The 22,553-nt window shown below is 42.3% G+C and overlaps 1 long non-coding RNA gene across 1 annotated transcript in view; it reads right to left on the bottom strand.

Annotated features, from left to right (window-relative positions):
* Positions 1-19,852, bottom strand: part of LOC310763989 — a 412,791-nt gene extending 392,939 nt beyond the window's left edge. The window contains exon 1 of the long non-coding RNA XR_014548941.1: positions 19,701-19,852. This is a non-coding gene — a long non-coding RNA (uncharacterized lncRNA). The remainder of the gene's footprint in view (positions 1-19,700) is intronic.
* Between the last annotated feature and the right edge of the window lie 2,701 nt (positions 19,853-22,553).

Here is a 22,553-nt window from a genome sequence, read left to right as displayed (position 1 = left end):
AATCCCCCAAGCGGGGTGGGTGAGTGGCTCTATAAGTGGAGGAAGCTGCTGTACACTAGGTCAGACCAGGACAAATTTAGTCATTTCACCTAGGTGTAGGGAATATTTTTTAGCTTCAGAGCCATGTTCCCTTTAAGACAACTTACCAGGGACCACATGGTGGGCAGGGCCAGAGGCAGAAGCAGGCAGAACAATACCTGTGCATTTGACCTTTGTGCAGTAGGATAGTTCCTTCAAACTCACACATCCCTCTGAATTCCCCACCCAGGCAAAGTAAGAGTATTATCTGAGTTCACAGATACATTCCAGGCAGATATAAATACTCCAGGAGCAAAGCAGAGTGGGTGATGAGTATGGCTCAGGAGGGTGTGTGACCTGGAAAGAGTCCTAAGGGCCAGATGGAGAGGACTGGAGGGCCACACTTGGCCCCCAAGCTTGAGGTATCCCATCACTGATTCAGCTGTTCAGCTGACAATTAGCTAATGATGGACTCCTGATTCTGAGACAGAGCTCATTCCCATCGCCTGTTATCTTTCCCGTTTTGAAGATGTCAGTGGTTTGAACCATCCACTTTCAAATCATGTGCTCTGCAGCTGAGACATAGTCCCCCGTTCATTTCATCAGGTTCTCCACCTATAGGTATGTGATTAGTACACCTATCCGGATCTCAAACCATAAGACGGGGGAAGGACATGTAGAGTGCAGTGTTTCTAGACCGACACAAGCTTCAGCATCTTTCTTTTAAGAAAGTTACTGCACTCACATAGCACCATAGCTCATAAGGATCCAGTCCTATTCAAAATCTGCCTTGCAAAGGAAACCATAAAATTGGCTGTAAAACTGTGACAATTCAAGTGGTGAATCTTTGAATTCAGCACACAGAGTTCCATTGGCCACAAATTGTGGACCCACCAATAAGTTGGTCACTTTGCAGGGACCAGGAAAAGGGCCTTAGCTATCATTGCACCCCAGTTATGGAACTTCTTGCCCTTGGAAGCACAAATAGCTTAATGAGCTTTCACCCTTTGGTAAAAACACATTTGCTTTCTAAATCCATCTCTAAATCAGGAGGAGAGGGGAAGAGATTGATTTTTTTTTGAAGTACTACCGTTGTTTTCATTGTACTTTGTGTTTTAGTGATCTTGTTTTTATTTGATGCATCAATTCATGGAAAGCACATTGAGATCAGTATGACAAAAAGGCAACATATAAAAAACTTCAGATAGATAGATAAATATTTGGATTTTAAGCCCTTCTAATATAATTGTAAAAAGAACACATTATCCCAGTTATATTTCAACAGATAAAGCAATTTTGAGGTCAGGATATTTATTGTTATTTATTGCAATCAACAAAGGTCTTGTAAGAAGTTCTCACAACCAAAACATTAAAATATGAAAACTTTAATTAAGACATCAGAAGCTAATCATTCCTATTTCAAACCTTGAAAACAGTTACAGGCAGCATAAAAGCATTTAAAGTTCAGCAGAACTAAACTGTTCCCAGGGCAAAATCAACAAAACAAAACAAACCCTTATCACATTGTTTCATCTGCCAGTTCAGTTACAAATAATATTTCTTTGAAATACTGAATAGATCTGAATTTTCAAAAGAGAGCATGTTCATCCACCAGATAGCCTTTTCTGTAGGCTTCTCAGTGAATTTCTAGCAACAGTTTCCATGAAGTTCACAACGTGCAGTTCCTTGCAATGATCAATTAATCTCTCTCTTTCCCTCTCTCCCCTTCAAACTCTAAAATTGCATTAGCAAGGACTAATGAATAGATCTTGAGGATGAAATGTCAATATTATTAAGAGCAGTAACTTTAAGTAATGGCTGCAATATTAACAACTCCGTGATCTGTCCTTCCCTTAGAGTGCAGAAACCAAGGACAACGTTTATTGGTAATTCAAAATGAAATCCAACATAACTGAGGTTGGTTAATTTGAAAGGTATTGACGTATTTAATTTGTAAAGTCATAACTGCTCCCATTACAAAAGTCCTACGCCGTGTTGTCAGAATTGTCCTGGCATCTGATCAAATGGAGATATTAATGAGGATTAGTTCTGCATCAGAATTTACACTGGTTCAAGCTAAATGGTATTCAGTGGGCTGTGATAAGACGAGCATTACTGTGCAAGCTCTTGCTCAGTTTTATTCATGCCCACTGCCATTTAAGATTTTCTATGGTGATGTCTAGCGCTACAAGCTGTGTATCTGAGATTTCTCTGGGTCCTGAAATGTGAAAGAACCCCACCCCACCCCCTACTGAAGCAGGAAACAGTTACTTTTCATCAATGGACAGTGATGGGGAAGATGGGGAAGTGACATAGCTAACATACTTATTCCTGCTTTCCCTTTCACATGTTTCTTTATACTTTATGGTAATGCTTGATGAAAATCATAGTGATGTAAGAACCTGTGGTATTGTCAAGGACTGGACTGAGGGGGAATGGTGGAGACTGCCTCCCTCCTCCTGAACTTCCCAGAAAAGAGGAAGGCAGTCTTGAATTACAGCAGTGCTTTGAGGAAGGTCACAGCTCAGAGACAGGTGAACAGAAGAGTTGGGAGGTGTTGGCAGAAGAGATGGGGGAGACAGACAGATCAGCCAGCTGACATGTCATCACTGGAGAGCATTTCTGACTCCCCCCCCCCTTCTCCCAGAACTCAGCATGCGTTGAAAGTTGAAGCATGAAGGACTCAGACTATTATCCCCTGGCGGCCATCGTAAGGGGAAGTGCTGTTGCTAGGAAAGGAGGGAGAAGGAGCTCAGTTAGAGCATCTCCACTTTTAGAAAGGCTGCATTCCTTCATCGTTCTCTGTGAATTATTGAATAAATAGCTTGGTAGGAACTCTTACCGTTTCTTTGATTCTGGGCTGCCCCGTGGGAGGGAGCTGATTTTCCCGAAGTCTTACAGGTATGGTAGACATGGGGGAGAAAACTGATACAGTTCTCACTTTAATACAGACTTCGTGCTTATCTACACTTTTGCCCTACTCTTTCCAGGCACAGGTTGGCACCTTAAAGCTCTGTATCTGAGCTATTTTATTTTAGTTTCTTGGTGCTTTCCTGTAAAACAACAACAACAAAAAAAAACCACTCTTTAGCACTCAGTTGGAGCAAACATCAATTCAGATTGATGTTTCCTCCTATTGAGCACTAAAGAGCAGGTTTTCATGGTGAAAGCTCTGGGGGAAGAAAAAGGGTGCTATGACTTAGAGTTTTAAAGCACGGATCAGGTCTGGAAAGAGTGGAGGAAAGGTAAGGTAAGCCCTTACCTATTTGAAGTACAGCCATTCTTTGAAATCCACACTTCTACAAATTTTTAGGTACAGTTCATCAGCCAAGGTATATATCAAGGTAAAGAGTGGATAAGCGTATTAGTGAAAATGACATGGTATTATATTAGGGAACACTGCTTTGCAAAAAAAAAAAGTGTACATTAGGGAAAATGGCAGAGAAATATGTGTATATGAAGAGAAATTCACACTAAAATGATGGTGAATTTTCATGTGGACTAAAAAAACCTGCATACTGATATGGAAATATGGAAAACTGAACTTAAGAGTGGAAAAATTAGAATCTGGGAAAAATCAAAATTGACAGCTTCCTTCGTTCATAAATATATTCGTATGCCACTTTTCCACAGTTAAAGCCATGCTCAAGCAGCTTACAATGTGCATGTGGGGGAAACATAATTATAAACATAACATAAATAGTCATAAACAATAAATAAAACATCAGAAAATGAAAAACCAAAGTGAACAATTTCCACATCAATTATAATCAGATCTAAGAATATTAATATCAATAATGTCACCCTTCCCTAACCTGTGGCACTTCACCCTATCCACTTTGCTGCGCAAAGAGATAACAGGAATGCCTGGTTCAGAACTCATTTGCTCTGAAAACAGTGTTTCTGCTCAGTGTAAAACTCTAAAGAGTGTGCAGTGAAACATGTGATGCTTGACTACTTTGAAACGCAAGCCTTCCTAAAACTTTTATTGAAAGGACTTTAAAATGTACTTTTTAAAAACCTGTTATTTGTATAGAAATGAAAAATTAATAATGTAACTACAATTAATAACCCACTGCACATAATGTTAAAGTTTAAAGACGAAAGCTGTTATAGTACTTTTATTACTTTGGAAGCTAGCTTCTAAATTTTGAATGTTGGTGAAGCAGAGAGGTTCGGTGGGAAAATCCATTTATTTTGAGGGGAAAGGGGTATATAAATATTTTAAATTAAACACTTGAAAGGTTGTATTGAACTAACAGCACAGGTCTACTCAGAAGTAAATTGGATAAGTGGGGTTAGATTTGCAGCCTAAGTCATACTTTAAATAGAACCATTGAAACCAATGGCTGTGTACTTATGGTTCCTTTTAGAGCGGAGTTTATTGTATTAGCTTTACTGGTTATAATGCGAGGGCTTCTGTCCTGTTTTCTAATGTTCCTTTTATGCTATGATATCTATTGGGTTATGGAACTGTAGATTTTTTATTTATATACCATGTCATGATAAATTTTAAATGGCAGAAAATACCTGTATTTTCATTTCATTTATTCATTTTGTATACTGCCCTACACCCAAAGGTCTCAGGGTGGTTCACAGGATAAAATCATAATATAAAACCACAAAATACATAATCAAAATAAGAACAAAAACCACCCAATAACACACACACACCACATTTTAAAAGAGCATAAGATCAGCCAAGTGCCTAGTTAAAGAGGAACGCTTTTGCCTGGCACCTAAGGATGTATAATGAAGGTGGCAGACGAACCTCCCTGGGGGGAAGCATTCCACAGATGGGGAGCCACTGCAGAGAAGGCCCGTTTTCATGTTGCCACCCTCCTGAACTCTCAAGGAGGAGGCACATGAATAAGGTTCTCAGAAGAAGATCTCAGGGTCTGGGTAGATTCATATAGAAAGAAGTGGTCCTCAAGGTACTGAGGTCCTGAGCCATTTAAAACTTCATAGGCCAAAACCAGCACTTTGAATTGGGTCTGGAAACTAATTGGTAGCCAGTGCAGTCGGACCAGGATCGGTGTAAACTGCATGCTGGGATACTGCCCCAAATTTTGTCACATGAAATTATAAAACAAAACTCCTGCAGTTTTCTGAGTAAATGGGGTTGTAAATAAATTTTTGGGTAAACAACACAGAAATTTCTCCTAGATTTTCATGAAAATGTAATACAGTGGTACCTCAGGTTAAGAACTTAATTCGTTCTGGAGGTCCGTTCTTAACCTGAAACTGTTCTTAACCTGGGGTACCACTTTAGCTAATGGGGCCTCCCGCTGCCACCGCACGATTTGTGTTCTCATCCTGAGGTAAAGTCCTTAACCCGAGGTACTATTTCTGGGTTAGCGGAGTCTGTAACCTCAAGTGTCTGTAACCCGAGGTACCACTGTAAAGTACTGTGAATGCAACTTAGATGTGGGGATTATTGTTCATTTCTGGTTATAAGACTAGAATTCCTGCTATATCAGTCTGCCGAGTTATGATAGTTTCACTTTTTCCGTACATCACTTCTCATGTCAAAATCCCACCCTTTCCAATGAAAGAAAGAGTAGTGCCAAAGGCATCTATGCTTTTGGGGAATTTTGGGGGAATTTGCTCTTCTTATCTTACATTCTTCTGAATGCAGACCAGAGCTGGCCCCAACATGAGCAGCACTGAGGCAAGTGGTTCAGGTGGCAGATTGAAAGAGCAGCAGATCATGCATCCCTTATCTACCACCTGAAGGCCTGCCTGCTAGAATCCCTGCTGGCTGCATTGTCACCTGACCACTTCCTCTAGTGATGCCTCAATTCCCCACTAACCGAGTGGCCATTATTGATGCTGAGGCTGTTGCTAGCCACCCCACTGTATGCTCTTCCATTCCCTTCCCTTTGTGGGAAGGGGTCCTTACTCAGACTGAGGCACAGTGGGTGGGTGGGTCCCCGAGAACACTTGCACCACTGTCGCTTTGCCACAAGAACTGGGAAATGTTCTTTAAAGTCAGCTTAAAGTTTAACCATACTAGCACTCACACACACACACATTTTTTTCCCTTTTGCAAAGTAGCAATGCTTAACTCACTTCAGTGTTTAACAAACATAGTGGTACAAGAAAAGAGGACAAGGCAGCCTCCTTACATCCATCTCCCCCTAATGTATTCCAGAGTTTGGCATGCCAGCTTGTCTCCGATAACACTGTCGGTTTTTGAAACCAGAGCTTCTAAGCAATTTGTTAAATAAACAAAAACAAAGTCATGTGAGCCGAGGGTAGATAAAATGCCTTAGGAAACGTCTGTCATTAACATGAAATATTGCTGTCTGCATGTCAACAGATGCAGCCTGGGTTTCTGCATTACAGCAATATTATGAGTATGTAAGGAGGACATCAAGGAAATAACTTTCCCCCACTGTTTGTCCCAAGCAAAAAGAATTGGGAGGCATATTGCCTCCATTTTAGTCATCATGGCTGTTAGTCTAGCACTGCAATCCTATGCGTGTCTACTCAGAAATAAGTGCCATTTGACAACACGCCCCATGGGTGTCAGAATTTGCAGAATCTGCAGTCAGATTAACCTAAACCAATCAGGCCCAGGTGGATTGATGAGCAGGGCCATCTTAAGCATATCCAGCAGCATGGTGCAAAGATCCCTCTGGCACACACACACCCCTTTTCCCAGAGTTGTCGACCTTTTTTTAGGGCTGGAGGAGGCAAGCAGCGGCTGGAGGGTGCTCCTCTGGCAGGGAAGAGGTGGAGGCTGGACGTGGCGCCTCCCGGCTCAGCTGGCTGCTTCATGCCACAGTGGCCATGGCAGGCAGCACACCAAGCGAGTGGGCCTGTGCTGAGCGAGCGAGGGCACATGCACCACTCCTGCTGAGCATCGGCTCGGTTTTTTCCCTTTTAGCTTTCTGGTGTCCCGCAGAATTCAGCGCCTGCAGGCTGAAAGGGAAAAAAACGAGCCAACACTTGGCAGGAGCACTGCACGCACCCTTCCTCACTCAGCATGCTCGTTCAGTGTTCCCTGGACTCTTGCCTGGCACCCTCCAGAACCTGGCACCCTGGCGCCCCGCACCACTAGCCTCTATGGCCTGTTGATGAGAGGATTTCAACTATCCTATCTCCTGAAACTCTTCCTCCCTTACTGTGTGTTCCTTGACAGGCCCAAACACCACTCTGGCTCTGATATGAGTCGCATATTTTCCAAAATCCACTCACCTACCTGGACCAAATGCCAATTAGCCAAATTCAAACAAAGCACCACTCCAGTCACGCAGACAATACCCAACAGTGTTAAGTAGGTGAAAAAAAAACACGACATGGGTGAATTCCTACTCAGAACCCACACTGAAAAACTGGTGGGAAGGGTGGGTGTCTCAATGAGAAGAGGGGAGAGTGCAATATGCAGTGGGCTTAAACAGCCTGATCTCCACTTCTCTCCTATAGGTCAGATCACCTTATGTGATTGCCCACATCACCCCTGTGGGTGAGTCCGTCTCTCATCATCTTGCAGAGCAGGAGAGTATGGCAAATGCACCCCTCCTTCAATATGAGGACAAAATACAATTAATTCAATGTATGTATAATGCTGAAGCCATATAAGCAACTATCTGATTTTGAAGCCGTATTAGGTGGTCATTATCCATTCCATGTCATGCCATAACTACGACTAAGTACACTTAAGTGAAACAAGCTTCCTCCATCTACCCTTGCCCCTGTTTCTCTCCCCTTCGTCTGTTGTTTTTCCTGGGTCAAATTTTAGATTGTAAGTTCTTCAGGGCAGTGAATCTGCCAGCTCGTTTCTATAAACTTCTCTGTGTGCATAGAAAGCACTGTATGACTAAATAAATAACTAATCTTGTGGCAGTTTTTTGAAAAAATTAATCACGCTTGTGTGAAGAACGACAGGACTGTAATCTCCTGGTTCACTCTTGGATCATCTTTTTTAAAGAACTCATGTTATATTGGCTGCCTCTGGTGAGTCCTCTAATAGGGAGGCCAAGTTCAGTGACAAGTTGCATATATTTTGTTAGAAGATCAACAGTGTCACATCTGACTTCTTTGAGAGTTCTCAGGTGTGTGTCACTCAGGTGCGGTGGCCTGTTCATTTTTAATTTGTCAATTAACCCTAGAACTTCATCTCTCCTGTCACCTCAATTTGATTTAGCTTTCCAGATGTCCTTCCTGTAAAAAGAAAGATTCATGTGCATGTATCTGTCCCAACTTCTTAAAGTGAAAACTGACAAATTCATTCACCACCTTTGCTACTTCTTCTGCCTTCCCATTTCTATATCCTTATCCCACATCTCTCTCTGCCATTCCATACCTCCGTTACTTCATCCCTGCTCATCCCATGATTCCTCTGCACTAGGGTTACCAGACGTCCCCATTTCCCGGGGACAGTCCCCGGATTTGCAGATCTGTCCCCAGACAAATTGCCTCCCCAGAATGACCCTGGGTTTCATTAAATGTCCCCTGGATCGCTCCCAGCTCCGGTGGCTCTGATCCCAGGACCTGGGCACTGCTGCTGCGCTCTCTGGGCCCGCAGTCAGCAGCCAGATTGGCACCGCAGGGCTTCTCTCTCCCCCCCTCCCCACCCCCAAGCAGCCCATTCTCTTACATTCCCTAGGTAAAGTTAAAGGGACCCCAGTCGTGACCGACTCTGGGGTTGCACTCTCATCTCGCTTTCCGGCTGGAGTGGTACCTATTTATCTACTTGCACTTTGACGTGCTTTCGAACTGCTAGGTGGGCAGGAGCAGGGACCGAGCAACGGGAGGGATTCGAACCACCAACCTTCTGATAGGCAAGTCCTAGGCTCTGTGGTTTAACCCACAGCGCCACCCGCGTCTGTTGCTTTAAACGCAGCTGACTTTGTGTCAGCATCCCCAAGCCCTTACTCCACCTCTCTTTCCCCTACTGTTTTAAGCCTTTCCCTTGCTCAAATTCATGGAGCGCTAAGGGGCTTTTCCTCTTGTGTTTTGTTCTTTGCCTTCCTCGCTGTTTGTGGAGGGCTCCTTTCTTATTTCTTTCTTTGCGTTTGAACTAGCGGGCGAGCAGGCAAGGAGCTTTTCGTTCCCCGCCTCCCCCCCCCCCACCTTCCAGTTTGTGAAACACGCAGGCAATGCAGAGCTGGCGGCAAGGAAGGAAGGCAAGCCGGCTTCGGAAGGGGGCTCAGCTGGAGAAGGAGAAGGAGGAGCTCAGGCTTGCAGGACACTAGCGGCGGCGGCGGCAGCTGCTGCGTCTGAGGCTGCAGAGCAAGGCTTTCCTTTCTCAGCCTGCTGATCTCCAGGATACCTCGTGAAGCTCCATGCACCAGGCTCACTCACGGCTGAGGGGGAAAGAGTGCCTCTGAGTATGAGCAAAGCGCTTCTCTTTTCTCCCTGTGTTACCTGACACAACAGCCAGGCTTTCCGGCTCTTTCATTTCTCCTTTTAAAAACTAGCATGAACCCACTGTATCATCAAGGCTGAGGGGATTTATTCTCCCTTCGAAAAATATTTCTAGCTATTTGAGATAGGGTTCAGCCCTGAAACCTGAGGAATTATAATGATTAGAGAATTGATTTATTTGTACAGGTATTTATTTTCCTCCAGAGAATAAAATTACAGCTTTTTACTGGATCCTGTTTAGAAGAAGAAGAAGAAGAGTTTGGATTTGATATCCCCCCTTTCACTCCCTTTAAGGAGTCTCAAAGCGGCTAACATTCTCCTTTCCCTTCCTCCCCCACAACAAACACTCTGTGAGGTGAGTGGGGCTGAGAGACTTCAAAGAAGTGTGACTGACCCAAGGTCACCCAGCAGCTGCATGTGGAGGAGCGGAGACGCGAACCCGGTTCCCCAGATTACGAGACTACCGCTCTTAACCACTACACCACACTGGCTTTGATTTTTTGCCAGGAGCACAGGAGTGTGCAGCCTGGGTCCCCATGAAAACCATGTAATTATGGATAATAAAGCATGAAATTAAAAAAAAAAGTGTCCCCGGATTCACTGGAAAAAATCTGGTAACTATACTCTGCACCCCAATATTACACATTTGCCCTCCCCTGTACCCTGTGACATGCACACTATCTGCGCCCTAACATGCACCCTAATCCCAATGTTCTTCCATTCTTTAGTCACAGATTCTATTGTTAGTTGCTGAGGTTCTCAGCAAAGTTGGGCAATGTCATGGTCCAAAAAGGTCCAAAAGAGGAAGTTAGATACTCACCTTTGGCACTGACACTGAACTGCAATTTGAAAGTTGCCACCACTATTCCCTCTGTAAATTGGCAGCTAGGAGTATGAGCAGTCAGTTACATTCCTATCATTAAAGGAAGCTAGGGGAGAAATATTTCATCTACTATTTATTTCTTTTTTAAAATAGCCACCAGTCTAAACCTCTAAGTTGGCTCCAGTATCTGGGGAACAGTCATGCATGGGCTCCTCTGTGGGTTTCCCCGTAACCAGAAACCGGCAAGACACACAAACCAGGAATTCTCTGATTCTGCATCTGATCTTCTATGCTGACCCATGCAAAGTGGGACAGAAGCAATGTTAGGGTGATGGTGAATGCCCAAAGCTCTGAATCATAAATTGGAAACTGCAATAAGGATGCAATCCTTGGTGCACTTCCTTGAAATCAATCAGATGAACTTAGGAGAAAATAGGTTGAGGATGGATGTGATAATGTGAAATATCTCACTTTTCTCTTTTACCAATCCAGTAGAAAAGTGGGGAAAACATTGTGAGCTTTCTGTGTGTCCCAGCACCACACCCACATCCCATTTCCCCCTCCCCTGGTGCCTCCATTGCCAGTACAACTTTGGCCCAACTAGCTGTCCATCAGTGGCTTAATAAGCTTCCTGTTTTTCTGCCTGCTGAAGACTGCACATGGAGGTTGTCAAGCACCTAACTCAGTTTACGTCTGATGGGCTGTGTTTGGCTTGGTGGGTCACAGTGTGTATTTGCCTTCTCTAGAATTAGCACCAGAGCTTCTTTTTCTGTGTCCATAAAACACTTTTGCATCTTTGTTTCATGATACTTGTGAAGCAGTAGCTGTCATCTTAATTTGTAATTGCCTGCATTCAAACCGGCTGGTTTTGTTTTGTTTTTTAAAGCAGGAGACCTTTTATGTGTTTTGCTCAGTAAGAATGCAGCTTCATCTATAAATTATATATATATATTTGTTCCTAAACATACAGTAGAGATGGGTAAAATGTGAGCTGAGCAGCCTTCCCTGACTCCTGGGCCCAATGAAATATTTCTGAATGTTACACATTTTATTTTAGGGGTGATCCCTAAATACCCAAATATTTCACTTTCTGGCAGAGCCACAATCCTGATGTTTCTTCTAATTCATTTTTTTTATTGTTTTGGTAAGTTTTTAACTAATAATTTTGTTTTGGTAGTATTCAACTTGAAACCTGCCACCTCTCCAAAGCTTTTAATTATCTCTAGCACTCTTGCCAAGCTTTCTTTAGGGTTTTCACTCATAATAATCAGGTCGTTGGCAAAGGCTTTGAACTTGTATGTTTTGTTGCCCAGGGTGATGCCTTTGACTGATTGGTCTTCCTGAATTTGATTGTTCATTACCTTCATTACCATAATGAAAATAAGGGGGGATAAGGGGCATCCTTTCCTGGTTCCCTTACTAATGTTACATTCCTTGGTGGAAGAGGACAACCATCCTAGATAGAAGGAGTGTACCGTTCTTCGGTCAAGGGTATACAATAGCTGTGCTCCTCTGCTAGAACCTCCAAACAAGCTCAAGGTCATTGAAACTCTCTCCACAGGCCACACCCTCTCTTCCCAGGTGACATTGCAGGTCTTGCTCCACATCCTCCTCAGGTGTTTTAGCCTGGCTGGAACATGCCTTTGAACTCTGGTAATGACTCTTGTTTGTCTGTATGGAGGCTAGAGGGAAGGTTGTGAGCATGTATAGAAATGAACCTACTGTACAAAAGTAACATTTACATCCCTCGCTCTGCCCACTTTTGCCTACAACCCTGCTGATGCCTGAGACTGCAAATGGTTACCAGCCCCTGATTTATTTATATGTATTTATTCCTGATGCCTCACCCACTGCACTAATGGCTCAAATGCGAGACCTGATTGAAATATTCATGTTCCAGCATGAATGTTTGCTGTCCAGAATATTGCTTCTCCTAACCAGGGCTCCATAAGGCTGGGGAGAATATCTGATCCAGAATGCTACAGAGACTAGCCCTATGCCGAAAAGTTGCCCTGCAAACAAATGTTCTCCATCAATTAATGAGAAAAGCAATTGTATTAGAAAACTGTCAGTGGGGAGGGAGGAAATGGTGAAAGACTCAAGATTTTTTTGTTTTGTTTGGCTTATCTTGAATTGATTTTTTTACAAAATTATATGCCACTTGGTGGCACCCGTATTAATCAGCAAGCTTCTTTGTGAGATCTATGTGGATTCCTCTTTGTTGTTATTTCAGAGAAGTATATCTTTTATATAAAAAATATTGTTTTAACAGGAAATTTCCATCTATTCTGTAAAAAAAATGCATCCCATGTTCCATACAGTAGAACTGACCTTCAGCTAAGTCTCATAATGCAATGCTAAGCACACCTAGTACTGCTTTAATATTCTCTTTCTTTTATTAAAAGCAATGTCTCCTTAAAAAAAATGCATTTTGGTATGCATTTCTAGGCATATTTTGCCCTAGAATATGCATCTCTGTGTGTATGGCATGGCTGGGGAGCTGCCTTGCAAACTTTAGAGAACTACAATTGTGTATCACTTTGTATCTTGTTTTGGAAAGGTCAAATTGGGAAAGTTTGCATTTAAATGCAAACTGAATCTAATCCCCCGCCCCCGTTCCTAGTCACATCACACTCCTAGGCACACTCCACAGTGGGAAGGCAGCAGCAGTGGGGAGTTTCCTATAAATGTGGCTGGCCCAAGACATTTTGGCACCTCAGGCGAACCACAAAATGGCTACCCCCTCCATGTCAGAGAAGGGACGACTGAAGAGCTGCATCCGGAACCAGCAGGGAATGAAGATCTCCATTGGGATCTGCTGCCCCTGTGGATCATAGAATCATAGAATTTTAGAGTTGGAAAGGACCCTGAGGATCATTTAGTCCAACACCCTGCAATGCAGGAATCTCAAGTAAAACTTCCAGGACAGGTGGCCATCCAACCTCTGGTTTAAAACTTCCACAACCTCCCAAGGGAGTTTGTTCCACTGTTGAACAGCTCTTACCGTCAGAAAGTTCTTCCTGATGTTTAGTTGAAATCTCCTTTCTTGCAACTTGAAGCCATTGGTTCAGGCCCTATCCTCTAGAGCAGGAGAAAACAAGCTTGCTTCTACTTCCATCTGACAGCCTTTGAGTTATTTGAAGATGGCTATCATATCTCCTCTCAGTCTCCTCTTTTCCAGGCTAAACATACCCAGCTCCCTCAACTATTCTTCACTAGGCTTTTGTTCCCATAACCTTAATCACTTTGGATGCCTGTTGCCTGAGGCAGTTTCTTCACTTTGCCTCATGGCTGGGCCAGCCCTGCCTGTAATCATGGTGACTCTCCACACGATGTACATTATCCAGGGATCTGCATTGTGTGTGATACTAGAGCAAGTAGAATGCCTGAAGAAGACTCCAGAGACGTTCATTAACTTGGATTACCGACCCTTTCTATTCGTACAACCAGCATAGTTCAAGTGAGGAAAGGGGAGAACACTAATTTTAATCTGCATATGTGATTAGGATAGAGCACTTTATGTTAATTACTTCAGAGAAGAGAGCTCTATTAACATAGAACCAAGAGACAGTGCTCCCATTTACCATGCATTTACAATCCTGTTTGTTTTCGACAACAAAAAACCCCCACTACAATGTAGTGCAATAAAAATAAGGTAATACTTTCCCCTCAAAAAAAACTTTTCAGGCCTAGGAGAGATGCATTTTAACCCCAAAATGTAACATGGGGCTTTTTTAATTTTATTTTTTCTGAGAAATACAGCCTCCCCCCCCCCACCACATCCCCATAGAGGAAAACTTCCCAAAAGTGCTTCAAAATATCTTTAAACATTCAATGTTTTTAAGGCCTTACAGGGCCTACCTCAGGGAACTATTTTTAAAATATATACAAATCTGTTTTACACCCGTGTAAAAATCCAACCCCATTATTTATTCATCATTCTAAAATATTATGTGGAAACACCCACACTTAATATTTAAGTTAAAAATGGTGCAGTCATTTGTCAATGGATATCAGTGGAATAAATTAAAAAGAGAGGTTTAATCTACAAACAAAAACACCTTACTGTTTCTCCTTCTTTTATCAGTCAGGGGGGACACTGAATTGCAGCATTAATGCTAGTTGTTTTCAAGAGTCTTAATTCTTTCCCTCATACCAAATCTGAATCATCCTCCCCCCCAGGTCCAGTCAGCCCTATGGAGGGATGGGGGATGCAGATATATGTTTTTTTAGACTTTTCTGTCATTAGTAGTGAGGAAAAGGAGACTCTTTCTTGACGCTTTTTCAAACAAGAGCAGTGATGTGCACATATCAGTGTGGATTTCTCAATCCTGCCCCTGTGCCATTTGACTTTTTGATTACCTCTCCCTTTCCACACACACACACCCAAAATGCCCTGAAAGAAGGGAACTTAACATTCACCTCAAACACTTGCTTTAGGCAAAAAACTGGTGGCAACAGTAAATATTAATGTGCACACACAAAAGCCTAGGGATCCTTGAGAAATTCATAATCCTTGTGAACGCCCATACAAATCGACTTGATCTGTATCCTTGGGACTAATGTGTGCATCTGAACTTAGCTAGCCACTGAATTTTATGCTTTTCTGAAGGTGGAAATTCTCACTAGTTTCCATGCACCTGAAGTATTTATTTTGTGGGAAAGGATCACATTTCAAAAACATTTTGAGAGGAAATATATGTTTAAATATGTATCAGGATGTATGGTTAAAGATGCACTTTGGAAAGATCCTTTAAAAAATTACAGAGTAATGCAGAAACGGAACCAATTACTGTATGTGAAAGCACCACGGATGAAAATTACTCTACTCTATTCTATGCAGGGCACTGCAAACTGTGCAGGCACCATCCTAAACAAATACTAAAGGCTGCAATCCTAAGGAAGGGAGGGGGAAAGGAATAATGGAAGGCTAGCAGCACCCTGCTAGGCTGGTTCCATCAGAGCAGAATTCAAGGCAGAGGAACTCTACTGCGCTCCTCCATCCGTTTATGGATTTTTGAAAACTGATCTTGATAAAGGGAAGAAAATCTATACCAGCTCCTGGGATGGTGTTGTTTTCTTCTTGCTTGGGAGATATGTCAGGGAAGTACAAAGGCACTGGATACTTGGGATTTAAGTCTTTCCCTTGTCCAATCCATTGTGCCTCCAGGCTTTACCCCTGTTTTACCTCCACTGTCAGAGATACTGTGCCTCTGAATACCCGTTTCTGGGAACCGCAGGTGGGCAGAGTGATGTTGTTCTCCTGCCCAGCTTGCAGGTTTCCCACTTGGCCACTGTGAGAACAGGTTGCAGGACTACATGGGCCAATGACCTGATGCACCAGGCTTTTCTTATGTTCATCTTTTTCTGTTCTACTAACATCAGAGCTCCCAAGGCTGGTAGGGCAAGAACCGCAGAACTTTACATGGCACCGAGAAGGAAGCATCCAATATCAGAATTTTCTCTCAGAGTGGAGTTCCCTTCACCTCTGCCTTCCCAGGACACATAGGACTGTAAAGCTCAAGAGGTATTTAGCTGGATATTTCATTTTTAAACAATATTTTTCCTACTCCTGCCCGCCCCATTGCAGCAGCAATGTTTATGCCTAGCTGATTCCCCCACCCCTCTGTTTTTCCAATGAATAATAAATATTTGAGTTCTTTTACCTCTGAGTCCTATTAGGGCCTCCCACCCAGTTAATACTGGAGCTCTGCTGTTCTGTAAATGCATCTGTAAAACATTCTGTTAATACATATGTATGTTTTCCATTTTAATAATTTAGGAGTTTTCCCCTCTTGTTTCTATGCCCCTTGCCATTTCTTTCTTTAACTACCTTAATTTGAATAACTCAATCTAACAGGACTTCTTACATGCAAAACAGTGTGGTGCTCTGTTCTAGACTGCATATGTAATTGAGGGGAGGCGGGGGGGGGGAGCCTCCTTGAAACAGAACAAGCGCACTTGACTCCTCAATTCAATATGATTAGCCTGAACTATGGATTTTAATAAACAGACTTGGTAGTCGGTCTAACAGGGAGAGTTAATGGCTGTTTGCTTCCCTCCTCTATCTCCTCTCATTAGGATTACAAAGAAATTGAAATGTAGTAATAGCCAGATTTTCTTTCCCATGCTTAAATTATCGGTGTGATCTTGCATACATTGTACATTTGTTCTCATAATGGCGCACAGTGGCTGGCACATTTTGAAGGTCTTGTTATTCTATAAATCACTTGGCAAAATAGCTGGCAGACATGCTAACTATTCCTAAAAATCTTTGGAAATTGCCAATAAGAACCGGCACAAGGAAGGCATTGTTTCGCTTTCCCCCACTTCCCCTGGGCTCATTCAGAGCTATGATACAAATCTTGTACAAAAATATGTACTGAACCGAGCCCTGTTTTTAAGAGACACTGAAGTTGCAAGGCGTCCTCTGGGAGTTCTACCCCCATCAGCAGGTCTTACAGATCCCCCTTCACCTGGCAATATTGCACTTCCGAAGCTACTCTGCTAGTGGGTCCATATAGTTTAGCAGGCACATCTTCCATTTAAGCTAATCCTGGCAGTTCAGGTCTCAATAGAGAACACCACAGTTGAGAGTACTTGGAATGTTGAACACCCAAGTGTGTGAAAAACCATCGAAGCATGTTGTAGGAATGCTGAGCATTATTATAAGAGTCACTTAAGAGGAATATCTCTTCTGAAAATGGAAGTTAAAAGGTAATAATTTGTCTTCAGGAATTTTTTCTTAGCAAATCTGATACAAGCTGGCCTGATCCAAAGCTCCTGTACTAATGTGTACATTGGAATAATGTTATTCTTCAGATTTCATACTTTTCCACATTTTGTGGTGCAGTGCCTGGTTCAAAACACCATACCAACCTGTGTTTCAGAATGCATTTTTCCCAACTCTCATCCTCTCTGTTCCTCCCTCTCTTTCTCCCCCCCCTTTCCTCCCAACCACATATCTAGATTGATAGTATCACATACAAAACATAAACGAACTGTGAAAAAGACTCTATAAATCAAGAGTGGAGATGCTGTATGTACTTTCCCCCCTGTTTACTAGTTTGTAACACAAGAAAATCTCTAAGAAAAATTATTTTTTAAAAAATAAATTTTTGAAATGCATATTTTGGGATAACATGCATTTTAGAATGCTCGCATACTCTGTGAACAAATGCATCTTGAAATATGTTGTGCATATTTTAAAATTATTATACACGGATTTATGCAGAAAATGAAGAAAATTGACTTACGAATGAATGAATGCAGGACTGTTATAGACTAGGAATAGACTGGTCTATCCCAAATTTCATTCTTGTTGGTGCACACTAATTTCTAAAACAAGGAGTGGGATGATTAGATCTCATAATCTAACAGGAGTGGAAACATTTAACTATCAGCTAGTATCAGAACACTTTTGGGTCCCCCTGCCCCCAGTGCTGTAGCTCTACACAATTAGGATGTTGCTGTTTTCTTTTCTCCTCATTTATGGAGCAGCTTGTGTCGGCCATTGTTGGAAACAAATTACTGTGATACAGCAGACTAGACTAATTGTCTCTTTCCTTGTGGTGATTCCCAAACTCTTACTAGAAAAGTGACAAAACATTTGAACAATAGCTGCTTGCTGAGCTTGCTGAATGCTCCTGCCACATTTTAAAAGGGAGGGGGGAAGCTAAGCTGGTATACTGGGATATGCTCACAGTACAGATGGTTGGTGATGGTGGAAGAGACTGGTATTTTAAAATCTGTCTTTTCAGGCCATGCTAATAGTCAAACCATTGGTCCCTGCTGCTTAGAACTGTCTACGGTGGCTGGATTCCAGGGTTCCAGATAAGGGTCTCTTCCAGTCCTACAGAAAGATGCCAAGGTTTGAACCAGGGACATTTTGCATGCAAATGAGATGCACTGAACTTCAACCCTTAAAAATCATTTCCTATGATTTGACACTGAATGACAGGAGTACAGATTGCCCTCTGGCACAGCTACATCCACCCTGCACACTTAGGGCATGTTTATTGGGAAAATCCAGTATTTCTCTGTAAGTCTCGGGTTGAGTTCAGTATGTTGATAAGGTACTCAAGTTGATCCCATTCAGCCATAGGACTCCCTACTGCTTTGGGAAAACGTAGTTCCATTTCATCGCATAAAATTGTAGGATATCTACAGCTTCTCACCTTCTTCTGGTTAAAGGCCCCCAATGATTTCTCTTTTTGCTAAATAGCGAGGAAGAAAAGCAGGTGATAACTTTTAGCTCTTAAATGCCCTGGAAGAAGGAAGGCTACACAACATGATAGTAGAAAGACAAGCCCCATTCTATCCCTTCATTATTTTGTAGGTCTTTCTGTGTCATACTGTTCTTGAATTCTACTTTACCTAGAAGGAAAATGGCTAAAATTAATTATACAATTGGAGCATGTGCAGCTGTGATTCCTTATGTTCATTTCTTGTAGCAGGGATGGCTAACCTCTTTGGGACTGTGAGCCACATTCTCCCTTGGTCAACCCTCTGGGGCTCACATGCTCCAGTATACCTGAAGGAGCATCTCCACCCCCATCATTCAACCTGGACACTGAGGTCCAGCGCCGAGGTCCTTCTGGTGGTTCCTTCACTGCAAGAAGTGAAGATACAGGGAACCAGGCAGAGGGCCTTCTCGGTAGTGGTGTCCACCCTGTAGAACACTCTCCCATCAGATGTCAAAGGAATTAACAACTATCTGACGTTTAGAAGACATCTGAAGGCAGCCCTGTTTAGGGAAGTTTTTAAGGACTAATGTTTTACTGTATTTTTACTCTTTTGTTGGAAGCTGCCCAGAGTGGCTGGGGAAACCCAGCTAGAAGGGCGGGGTATAAATAATGAATTATTATTATTATTATTATTATTATTATTATTATTATTATTATGCCAGCTACACGTGTGGCCAAAAGTGGGGTGGCCACCTCACGTTCTTTCACACAGACTGTTACATGAACACACATGCATACTATACTAGTGGTTCCCATTTGGTAGTCCATGAACCCCAGGTGGTCTGTGGCACCATTCACATAACAAAAACTACCATAGAGCTATCTAAAATTTTCAAAAGTTTGGGTCAAATAGCTTGGCTTTTGGGAAACAGGGGGTCCTCAGTACTTAGTTAATTGGGAACCACTGCAGTATAAAGAACACACACACACACACAGAACCTTCCAACATCAGCTGATCCATGAAGATTGGATGAAGAAGTGGGTATCATCATGTGTTCCCTGCTCACCAAATGATGAATCCATTGAACAGGTGGGAGCTGATTTATATCCCCATCAGTGTAATGTTCTCTGGCAGGCAATCAAGCCCCAATAAGAAGTAATGACTCTCCGGCAGTTTTATGTACGTTTATTTACAAAAATACACACCCAGAACACGGCTTCTCACCGGCTCGCATTTAAGATACAGTGGTACATCATTGTACTTAATTCATTCCGGAGGTCCGTTCTTAACCTGAAACTGTTCTTAACCTGAAGCACCACTTTAGCTAATGGGGCCTCCCGCTGCCGCTGCATGATTTCTGTTCTCATCCTGAAGCGAAGTTCTTAACCTGAGGTACTATTTCTGGGTTAGCGGAGTATGTAACCTGAAGTGTATGTAACCCGAGGTACCACTGTAGTTGGTCAGTCTGAATTTTCACCCCACCCACACAGGAAGGACGCCAAACTCTCGCCTTTCCCCTCTTGTCCTTTTGTTGCCGTCTGATCTTATCCAGATGCCTAGATCAGGGACTGAGAGGCTGGCCTGCCCCCTCCCCACTCCCACTCAACACAGACTCAGACCTTGGCTTATCTGCTGATTGCCTAGCAACACTCTGTCTGCCTTCCCTCTTCCTCTTCATGAGAGCTAACAGTGTCTTCCCTGGGAAGCAGGATTGAACTGCCCTTTCTCGACTCTTACAGCCAGCTCTCATCTGCAGAGTCAGTCCCTCATTCACTTAGTTAGGTTTCTGAGTCTAACTCTTCCCCTGCGCTCTGGGGGGCCACATTCCTGACAATCAGGGTGCTTGGCTGGGCAGACAGGTTTCAACTGTGTCTACTTTGCTTCTGTTTTTGTTACTGTCTCTAAATTTGATGGGCCCTCGGGGGCTCAGAAAAAAATGCTTGTGGGCAGGATAGACTGACTGCTGAATCAAGAGTTAGTCACGCCATTAGTCTGTACTATTTTAGGTATTGTATTTTTGCAGATATTTATATTGTTTATCATTTAATGATTTAGTGTGACTGATGGAGATGGTTTTTATAGACATTTGGTGATATTTCATTGATATTGTTTTGTAATATTAGTTGTGAAATGAGTTCTTCAGTTTTGTTAATTGTTTATTTTTAGATACTTTTGAACTGTTGCAGGATGACAACTGTTGAATATTTGAACATTTCTGTGGGTAGTAAGCCATCTTGAGTACAGTAATATAGAAAGGCAGCACGTGAGTTAAAAATGAAAAGGATGAATGAGTTTCTTGCAAATATATGTGCCAGAAACTACTCTGTCACTGTTCAGTGGGTTCCCCCATATATTTTGTACATGCCTGAGGTTTATTTAGTTCCACCCTTCCCTGATAATTTATATACAGATTCACATTGTAAAAAAAAAAAAGTAGAGGCTCACAAATATTACAAAACAGAAAACAAAGCACCATAAATACAATACAATGTTAGAGATAAAAATCAACAACAATAAACACATTAGAGAAATTTCATCATTTAAGATAATGTAGTTAGTAACGGGAAAGGGCAATCTTTAGAAATTCTATTGCTGAGGCCCTCCTGGTGTTGTTGGACTACAACTCCCATCATTCCAGACCACCAACCGTGGTGTCTGGGACTAATGGCAACTGGAGTCCAACAGCATCTGGGGAGCCTCGAGTTCTCCATCCATGATGTAGACTTTGGAATTGTCCATGGTGCTGTAATATTGCAAACTGTAAATACCTTATTGGTAATGCTAACAATATATTTATTTTTTATTTACAAGTTGAACCAATATCTAGGAAGCGGATAACAATGTAACAACAAAGTGAATAAATTCTAATCACAACATAAGGCTTTCTAGTGTGCAATCTAGGTTATAAATGGCTATAAAAAGCTTCTCCATTATGAGTTTAGCCTGTATTAGAAAACAAAGAAAAGCACACACAGTGGCACCAGGGAATCCCTAATTATGTCTTCCCAGCTGTTTAAAGAACAAGCTAACACTATAGCCCAGTTATATGACAGCAGCTGGCATATGACAAACACCTAATTGGAAGCCCTATTTTCCCTTGATAGTGAAAACTTTGGACCTACAAGGACCCGGCCACTATTATTGGTCCATCAATGGCTCACAGACTGCTTCAGATTATAGACTTTAATAACACAAAGAAACATATTGTGTTCACGGGTGGCAGTAGTGTTCCATTAGATTATAATGTACAAGGAATGTTAGGAAGCTATATGCTAGGAAAGTATATATTCATTTTGGAAAAAGAGACATGTAGATTGTGTCCTACCCACCCCATCCATTGTAACTTCTGACACTAAGCCAGAAATTTTATATCTCACTTAATAGCTGTACAAATCAGTTAGGAAAGCTAATTCTCTGTTCAATTTGGCAGCTTTACATTTCTAAAAAGTAATTAAGAGATACTGTTTCTCTGTGCCTTCATTCCAACCTCTGGAAGGGTGCTTCTTCCCAGTTCTGTTTCATGAGCCTGGAATAGCTTCCCCAAGCAATCTCTCTCTCTTCAAGTTTCTTTCTTTTTTTCAAAAACCCACCTCTTTGACCTACTGTGGTGGTTCTGTTTCTTGTCCCTTAATACCTGGCTGCACTCAGACCTGAAGCTGGTTTAACACTTTAACACAAATAATATTGCTGCACGCTACCGCAATCTCTGAGTGGTGCACGCTTCCAGGGGGTTCCAGGCACTCACCCAGGGTTTGTGTTTCCTTTTGGAAATGAGGCACAGCAGAGACTGTAGTGTCTTTAGGTTATTTGGTTTATTTATACGTATATACAACCTGAGTCTACAATGGAGGGGTTCACAACATTGACACCCCATGAGGTTATTGCTTCTCCCATAGTCACAGCCTTGGATTCAAAGAGAAATCAGTCATGGCTCTCTGACCCTCTGCTTGCTGCTTTTTTTCTAGCTTCTAGCTTACATCACAGTGAACTCTAAAAACACTGGCCTTTCATCTTTCTAATTAAGAGCTGGAGGAGGGGTCCCTCCCATTTTACCTGTGGCATAGAGCCCTCTTCTTAGCTTTCCTAATGGTTCATCACCTTTATTTTGTTCTCCTGGTGGCTCATCACTCCAGGTGATTACCTCATCAGG

This window comes from Podarcis filfolensis (assembly GCF_964270895.1).
Source record: "Podarcis filfolensis genome assembly, chromosome: 5".
Classification (NCBI taxonomy): domain Eukaryota; kingdom Metazoa; phylum Chordata; class Lepidosauria; order Squamata; family Lacertidae; genus Podarcis; species Podarcis filfolensis.
This window is presented reverse-complemented; position numbering and strand designations above follow the sequence as displayed.